We start from the raw sequence: 9,439 nt of genomic DNA on the forward strand, positions 1-9,439 counted from the left end.
ACACACCCAAAATGTGAAAACCGAGGCCGGTGGAAAATATCTCAGATATATCCAGTATAACAAGGTTCGAACTTATACAATGTGCCCGTCTTGATTACATATAACACACAAGCTGGAACGTCCTTTAAATTAAATAAACGTTTGCATAACGGTACAAAAGGCCTTCACATTGCCAAGGTAGGCAGCATACACGTATTTATTGAGAACAACCTTTCAATACTTAGTTGTAAATTAAGACAAGCTTTTAGAAATTGGTTCTATTGAAATAACACACTTATACAAAAATGATCAGACAGTTATCGTGGTATTTAAATTAAGAACGAGTCTTGTCATCGGCTAATATAGGGGAATAACCGTCAAATCCCGGGTCACGAATTTGGATTGTAAAGGCTGAGTTGAAGTCGCACGTTTTTGTTCATATACAAATGTAATCTACGTAAATAGAATTTTGAATTGCGACTAAAATGTCCTACACAGTGACTATACAATTAATGGCGCCCGCCTGAACGGTGTTTAACAGGGAAGAGAGCTTTACATACTGTATGGCAAAGGTAAGTAGTTTTCGTATAATTTCTGTTGCTTCAGCACGAAACGTGATGTATTTGGATCATGATGAGCAGACTGTTCCATTTTTTATACCAATGGGAAATAAGTTTCGCTATGCTATCAGTATTTGTTGACCAATTATGTTGTATGTATCTAGCTCTGTTATTTAATGAAAAGCGTTAGGGCTATGTGGCTACATAAAACTCGTATTTTTCGACATAATAACTGGCGGCTACCATTTACTTGCTTGATAGTTCGACAGATAGATATATTAGACATATATTTACTACATAGTTCACAAAATTGTGTATTGCATATGTATTTCCTACACATGTCACAGAAAGGTGTATTGCCTATGTTTTTACTACATGCGTCACATAGGCGTATTACACATGTATTTACTACATGTATCGCAGATGGTTGTATTACACATTTTTCATTACAGGTGTCAGAAATAGGTAGGTTACACATGCATTTACTAAATGTGCCACAAATAAGTGTAGTACACAGGTATATATAATACATGCATCACAGACAGCAGTATTACACATCTATTTGATACATGTATCAAAGATAATAATATTGCAAATGTATTTACTACATGTATCAGAAATTAGTGAATTACACATGTATTCACTACATGTATCACAGATAGGTATATTACACATTTTTTAATTACATGTGTCAGAAATAGGTAAATACACATGCATTTACTACATGTATTACAGATATGTGAATTAAACATGCATTGACTACATGTGTCACAGAAAAGTCCATTGAACATATATTCACTACATGTATCATAGACAGGTGAATAACACAGGTACTTACATGAATAACACATAAGTGTATTACATCTGTTTCAAAGACAGGTGTACTACACATGTATTTAGTACATATGTCACACACAGGTGTATTACACATGTATTTACTGCATAAGTCACAAATATGTGTAATGCATATGTATGTCCTGCATGTGTCACAGACAGACAGTTGTATTGCACATGTATTTACAACATGTTTAACAGACAGGTGTACTACACATGTATTTACTAAATGTGTCACAGATAGGTAAATTACACAGTCCTGGGAGGTGCATTATCGTGGTATTTAAATTAAAAACGAGTCTTGCGCTCGGATAGTATAGGGGAATACCCATCAAATCCCGTGTCACAGACAGGAGTATTACACATCTATGTTCTACACATAACAAAGATAGGAATATTACACATGTATTTACTACATGTGTCATTATTAGGTTTTAATATTCTATTATGGCCCTTTCCTGGGGGAACTGTTCTCTTATAGTGTTGTCTGGGGTGGTATAGTGTCCGAGCCGTTAGGGGTGGAAAAGGGTCATAATAGAATTAGTACATCACATGACTGTCTTTGACAATAAAAAGACAAACATGAGGAATTTCAATGATAACATATTTAATAATTAACAACAGCTGGCAATTTGAACGTAATATTTGAGGATTTGATTCATGCGTTGTAGTTAATTGTAACTAAAACTAAAAGAATGTGCACAAACAACGTAATGTCGAAATCTCTGCCACATGATGGTTCTGGTAAATGCCGCTGCAAACCTTGCCTGATGGCAATAAGATAACTTTTTGAGTAGATCTCTTCTTTTTCGTTGCCTATATTGGCATAGAAATCCGCCAAACCACCGTTCAATTCACTGGATTAAATCACCGCTAGGTCACATATGGATCCCCTTTCCAGTAGGAAGTCTTTAGGTACTGCGACGGCAAATTGTGTCGCCTGTTTCTTTTTTATGCATTGCTGAGCCTCTGCGAATCAATCGGCATTCTCGGTCCCGAATCTCGAAGCCATTTCGGCAGACGGCAACAATGAAGTGAAAGTTGAATATGTACAGTGCTCCCTAAGAGGGGGTGCAACTCTTAGCGTCACGCTACTTTTCCCGCAGTTTCAGCGGTCCAAACAAAAGGTATAGTGCCCGTCTCCAGGTATAGTTCCCGTCGTCAAGGGCGGATGCGAACTATACCAAATAGAACAAGGGAAGTTATCCAATAGCAATCCTAGAAATTATCATGTGATGAACTATATTACGTATGTATTTACTAAATGTGTCACACATAGGAGAATTACATATGTATTTACTACATGTATCATAGATAGGTGTTTTACAAATGTTTTTTTTCTACATGTGTCACAGATAGGTATATTAAACATATATTCACTGCATGTGTCACAGATAGGAGAATTACACATGTTATTTACTACATGTGTAATAGATATAGGTATATTACACATTTATTTACTTAATGTGTCAGAGATAGGTAAATGACACACGCATTCACTACATGTACATGTATAACACATAGGCGTATTTTATCTGTTTCAAAGACAGGTGTACAACACATATTTTTTGTACATGTGTCACACACAGGTGTATTACACATGTATTAACTGCATAGGTCACACATATGTGTACTACACATGTATTAACGATATGTTTCACATGTCATGTATTTAATACATGTTTCACAGACAGGTGTATGACACATGTATTTAGTACATTCGTCATAGACAGATGTACTAAATACATGCATTAACTAGATTTCTCACGAACAGATGAATAACAAATGTATTCACTACGTGTGTCACAGATCGGTGAATTACACATGTTTTATTACATGTGCCATAGTTAGGTGTATAACACATGCATTTACTACATTCGTCATAGATAGGTGTATTACACATGTATTTACTACATGTATCACAGATAGGTGTATTCACATTTTTTAATTACATGTGTCAGAAATAGGTAAATACACATGCATTTACTACATGTATTACAGATATGTGAATTAAACATGCATTGACTACATGTGGCACAGAAAAGTCCATTGAACATATATTCACTACATGTATCATAGACAGGTGAATAACACAGGTACTTACATGAATAACACATAAGTGTATTACATCTGTTTTAAATACAGGTGTACTACACATGTATTTGGTACATATGTCACACACAGGTGTACTACACATGTATTTACTGCATAAGTCACAAATATGTGTAATGCATATGTATGTCCTGCATGTGTCGCAGACAGACAGTTGTATTGCACATGTATTTACCACATGTTTAACAGACAGGTGTACTACACATGTATTTACTGCATAGGTCACAAATAGGTGTATTGCATATGTATTTCTTACATGTGTCACAGACAGGTTTTTACACATGTACTTACTGCATTGGTCACAAATAGGTGTATTACACATGTATTTACTAAATGTGTAACAGAAAGGAGAATTGCACATGCATTTACTACAAGTATCAACGATTAGTATATTCAATACGTTTTTACTACATGTATCAAAGATGTTTGTATGACACATGTATTCACTACATGTATATTACACATGTAATTACTGAAACAAAGGTATTACACAAATATTTACTACGAATGAGTGTTCTCATCCGGTAATGAATAGACAGGTGTCATATGAAGGGGACCGTATTCAGGTTGTCGACAGCGATACAAGTTTGTTAGAAGATAGACTGGTAAACAACAGCGCCATTCTGGTCAGTCTGATAAGAACTTATGAAGCAAAGTCATGTAACATTTTACAAAACAAACCCACGGAAATCATGTAAAATTCCTTATTTGAGAATTCGAACCAGAATATATGTCGTTACTAATTTACCAATAAATTTAGAGAAAGGAAGAGACAGCCGAATCTTTTTTTTAACTCGGTATTACTGTTACGATGAAGAATCGGAGTGGAAATTGAGATTGTATTATAAAATCTTGACTATACGAACAACCGTATAAAGGTGAATCATCAGATTATTATCAACGGAGTAGGACTGTATATATATGTCTCGTGTTTTAAAAGTGAACGTAAGTTGCGAAATCCTATCTTATTAACATTTTCATAGTAACTGCAAAGTTACTTACCTTAGCGCACTCTACTATAAATGCAACTGAATGCAATACACAGAGACCTAATCGTAATAAGCGCAACAATTAAAGCGTGAAAAATCTAAAACAATATTACTGCTGAAATACGTAGGTCTACAATGTACTGCAGAGTGCCTTAATTTTGCAGGCCATACTTTTCTGCATTCAACAAACATAAAAAAATGCAATATGTAAAGTAATGTGGAGATATCTTTGGGTTGTGGTTTGTGAGCGAGGTGGTAACCCCTTCCAATCCGTTTTATTTAAGAATTCATTCATTTAATTTTTGAGTCTTTGAAAATTTAATTTCAAGTTTGACTGTTCACACACAGGTTACCCCTCGTACTGCCCGGGATCCGCAAGATACGACCATAACTTCTTTCATTGTTTAAGGGACTCTCAATGGGTGTTGCGCTATTTCGGTCGTAGCTACATTTCGCAACGGCTTTCCTAAAACAAAGAAACAAATGACCTCACTGGACGTTGGCTTTACGTCATGTCACTATATCTACTAAACTTTCGTTATGGTATGGTAGCAGAATACAGTAGAAATGGCCTGACTCTGATAAACAAGGCACATGTCGAGGAAATATAAACACAGCGGATTTACCCTACACAACACATGTATACATGTATATATATTTGTAAACTGCAATACATGTACAATACATATAAAGTACTGAGAAGTGTATAAAGCTCCTTTTTCAATGTATGTCACTTGTGTGAAAACCATGGTTACCACATCAAAAATTAGCAAAAAATGCTATTTTTGACCCAAAATTTGACCCCCGCAACTAGTATTTTTTTCCTAAGTTCTGTCTGAAATTAAAGAGTACCTACCTGGTTGCAGAATTATCTGGGTCCCAGTTAAGTTGTAAAACTTGTTTTTTTGCAGTTTTGCGTCGTGAGCTGTTGTCAAAATTTTACCTCCTGTAAAGCTAGCTAGCCTTTCGGATTATGGCCAAAATTTTATTCTCGAACTAAAAAAATCTTTTTCTTTTTACAAATGTGAAGCTCACATAGCCCACTTCATCATGCTTATACCAATTTTAGAACAGTTTTATTTTTAATTTTTTTTTTACATATCATTATACAGGGGTAGCCATTTAACAAAAGTATCACCCATGGCCACAACCCTCTACTGTATACTGCTACCTATACATCCTCAGGATCTGGCCTATCCATAGGATGTTATTTGACTAAATAATTTGGCTATACAAAATTGCGTGAGATTACATACAATAACATTTTAGTATAAACCTACATCGGCACAAAAAAAGCATTGTTTCTATGAATGCATATTCCATTTTATATTATTGTTTCCCACAAACGACACATGATTTTGAGAGGAATGCTTTGTTGATGTTACTAACAAATATTCATAATAAAAGGATCTGGATACAATTTAATAATTTCGAACTTTTTGTTGAATTATTAGGGCCTCGCATTGAAGATGCGGGTGCCATATAGTAATCAGGTTGTCCGTCTGTCCGTCTGTCTGTCCATTTTTTTCTTTTACACAATATTGATGGAAGTAAATGAAGTATGTTTTTAAAATTTTGAAGGATTTCCAATGAATCCTAGATCTGCTTTGTGATTTTTCTGGCAGATTGGATTAAAAATGGCTTCTAATAAGCCATCTTGGATTTTAACAGTAACTTTTTTTTGGCTCTTAGCTGGTAAACATTTTGTTATGACATTATGAAGCAAAGTTGGTCACAATACAACAAGAAGTCAAATGATCGAAGTTCAAAGTCATCGGATCTAAAGTCAAGGTCAGATTTTGTATATTTTAACTGCTTAACATTTTGTTTTGACATTATGAAGCAAAATTGGTCAGAATCAAACAAGGTATCAATTGACCAAAGCTGAAGGTCATTGGGTCAACGTTCAAGGTCATATTTACATCTCTTAACTGGTTAACATTCTGTTATGACATTATAAAGCAAAGTTGGTCAGAATCAAACAAGGTGTCAAGAGACCAAATCTGTAGTTCATTCAGTCAAAATATAAAATATTTAAAACATATTACTTTGCAAATTGTGTGTTGATGGGAACATCAGATTTTAAGTAGGGCGACATGTCTGGTTGTCTGTCTGTTTGCTTGCTTGCCTGCCTGCCTGCCTGCCTGCCTGCCTGCCTGCCTGCCTACCTGCCTGCCTGCCTGCCTTTCTGTCTGTCTGTCCGTCCGTCCACAAATTTTGTTCCTGGCTGATAACTGATTATTGAACGATTTACATGAAACTTGGTCAAGATGTCCAGTTCACAAAATACACACTGAAAGTCAAGGTCAAATGTCAAGGTCATTAGGTTCAAAGGTCCAGGTCAAATTTTACATTTTGTTATGACAATGGGTGACGAAGCAAAGTAGATCAGAATTAAACAAGGAGCCAAATAACCAAAGGTCAGATCATCGGGTCAGAAGTCAAGGTTTCAAAGGTCAAGGTCAAATTTTGTTGTTTTTCTCTAATGAGCATTTTATGACATTATGAAGCAAAGTTGGTCGGAATTAAACAAAGAGACACACTGAGGTCAAAAGTCGAAGTAAGAGGTCAAGGTCTTTAGGTTCAAAGGTCAAGGTCAAATTTTGCATCTTTTCACTGATGAACATTTTGTTATGACATGATGAAGCTAAGTTGATCAGAATTAAACAAAAAGTCAACTGACCAAAGGTCAAGGTCACTGGGTCAAAGATCATTGTCAAATATTGTATCTTTTTACTGATGAACATTAGTTTTTATATTATTATAAAGCAAAGTTGAATGGAATTAAAGAATAAGTCAACTGACCAAAGAGCATGGTCACTGGGTTAAAGGTCAATGTCATTTGGGTCCAAAGGTCAAAGACAAAGTGAATATCTGACTTTGACCCTGGCTCCTGATGGAGGAGGTATTTAAGGTGAAATCAAACAAATGAATGCTAACAAATGTGTATTGCACCGGTATTTACATTTCTGTTAGCGCAGCAAATATGAAGGTGGAAGGAAACAAGACTCGCATCATAGTACATGTAAAATGTACATTTTGCTTCTTGCGATTCTTTTTGAAGTCCAAATGTCAAACGGCAAGTTCAGCTATATTGGCAGATTGCTTCTTGATGACTATGGGGGATATATTTGCCACAAGACGGGGCACTTACCGACCTGCCAGTGTTCTAGTCTCTTGTTCGTTCATTCAAGACATGATAATGTTCATTTTTTATTCTATGTGGAATTCAGTGATAAGGTATCTTTTTGCTAAGATCTATTTTAGGCTCAAAAGAAAACAGAACATAAATATTGCTTTCTTTAACGTAACATAGAAAACTACATCTCATCGCAAGAAAAAAGGACAAAACGGAAGTCGAAATTACGACAGAACCCAACAGAATCCTAACATTATTTTTTACATACACTAGTATCCTGGGTAAGGGTATGTCATATTGTTTCCATTAATTGTACTTTTGTATTATAAAAAAGTACCCGTACGTCATTTTGCATATACAGGTATCATGCATACATCATTATACATTCACATGAATCATACAAAGTGTGAATTATTTGACAGGCTACACCGACTTGTTTGTTGTGAAGCATACGATGTCCTAAACAGTGACTCTACAATGGCGTCCTCTTGAACGGTGTTCAGGAAGAAAGGCAATTTCACTTATCAGATAGCAAAGGTAAGCCATATCGCCAATATGTTTTCAATATGGAATGAAGTGTTAGAGGGGCGATAACTCTGTTATCGTTCCTCTGAACGAAATGTTAACACGGCTAAATGTAGCTAATTTGCCGCATATAACAGCGATTTGAGTACGAAAAAAACGGCTCCATAACTTTTGCTGAAACTTTCTAAGTTTGTAGAACTCAGCGCGATCTACCTCCTTGTATATCTGTTATATCAGGGAAAAACCTAGTTATGGAGATATTTGGTGTAAAACACGCCAAAATCGGCATTTTGACCATTAGTAGCTGTAGAATTCACCCTGGAGAATTAACGTTTAAAGCTGACGAACTGAAACTCCAAACATAAGTAGTCCAATTTATTATGAAGAGACGTTATATTTGGTTTTTCGATACCTTACATAGAACGGCCCTGAGAGGGTTTTGAAAATGGGGTGTAAATCTGGGGTTTCGTGGAATTTTCCAGAAGATCCGATTTCCCCGTATACGTAGTCAAACGCAAACTTGGGTACCCCCTCTAGGCTAGAATTGAGATAACTGCTTGTTGCGCATGCGTTAAATACGAAGAAATGTTCCAGCCGCTTATCCGGTTTAACTTTTAGCGGTGAGTTAGATGGAATTTTGACTAGTGCCAGTAATTTCTACCATTTTACGATATTCTACGTTATGGCTATTTTACAACGATCAATGTTTGCTGCTGATCACAATCATGCATGTAAGATATGACCCAGCATTTAAAATATCTAGCAAAATCCCCACATGTTTGTTGACGTTGGGCAACAGACGCGGAACAGTTATCGTTTCTTCAATATTTACTTTCGTTATTTTTTTGTTTCTACGGTCAATTAAATTAAGATTTCAGTGTGTGAAGCCTGTTCAGTGTTTGTGGTAATCTCTCATTTGTGATAATTTGTTTACGTCTAAAAAAAGCCACGGTAATCCCCAGCTTTGGGCACAGGGGCTAGCAACGATTTATATGTGATAAGAATAAAAAGAATGAGAAAAAATACGTAACTGTACAGTACAGAACATAATGTTATTTTATGAACAGTTACGTATTTTTTCTCACTAATTTATTCTTATCACATATAGATCGTTGCTAGCCCCTGTGCTTGAGGAGACATCACTACACGCGCGACTAGCATATTACCTGAGCATTTATTACAAAGATTATAGGGTTGACAATTACAACGATGACTGTAATGAGTCATTATCAGAAATTGTCACATTTTTTGGGAAAAGGAAAACTCGAAACAAAGTCCTGTGCTGTTACTGCATTTTTTTT

The 9,439-nt window shown here is 35.6% G+C and overlaps 1 long non-coding RNA gene across 1 annotated transcript in view; it reads left to right on the top strand.

The window, feature by feature from the left end:
- The first annotated feature begins 324 nt into the window (after window positions 1-324).
- The window catches only part of LOC110459766, a 57,453-nt gene continuing 48,338 nt past the window's right edge, over window positions 325-9,439 (top strand). The window contains exons 1-2 of the long non-coding RNA XR_002463927.1: window positions 325-551; window positions 8,036-8,150. This is a non-coding gene — a long non-coding RNA (uncharacterized LOC110459766). The remainder of the gene's footprint in view (window positions 552-8,035; window positions 8,151-9,439) is intronic.

The sequence above is a fragment of the Mizuhopecten yessoensis genome, unplaced genomic scaffold (genome assembly GCF_002113885.1).
Source record: "Mizuhopecten yessoensis strain PY_sf001 unplaced genomic scaffold, ASM211388v2 scaffold10209, whole genome shotgun sequence".
NCBI classification, from domain to species: Eukaryota; Metazoa; Mollusca; class Bivalvia; order Pectinida; family Pectinidae; genus Mizuhopecten; species Mizuhopecten yessoensis.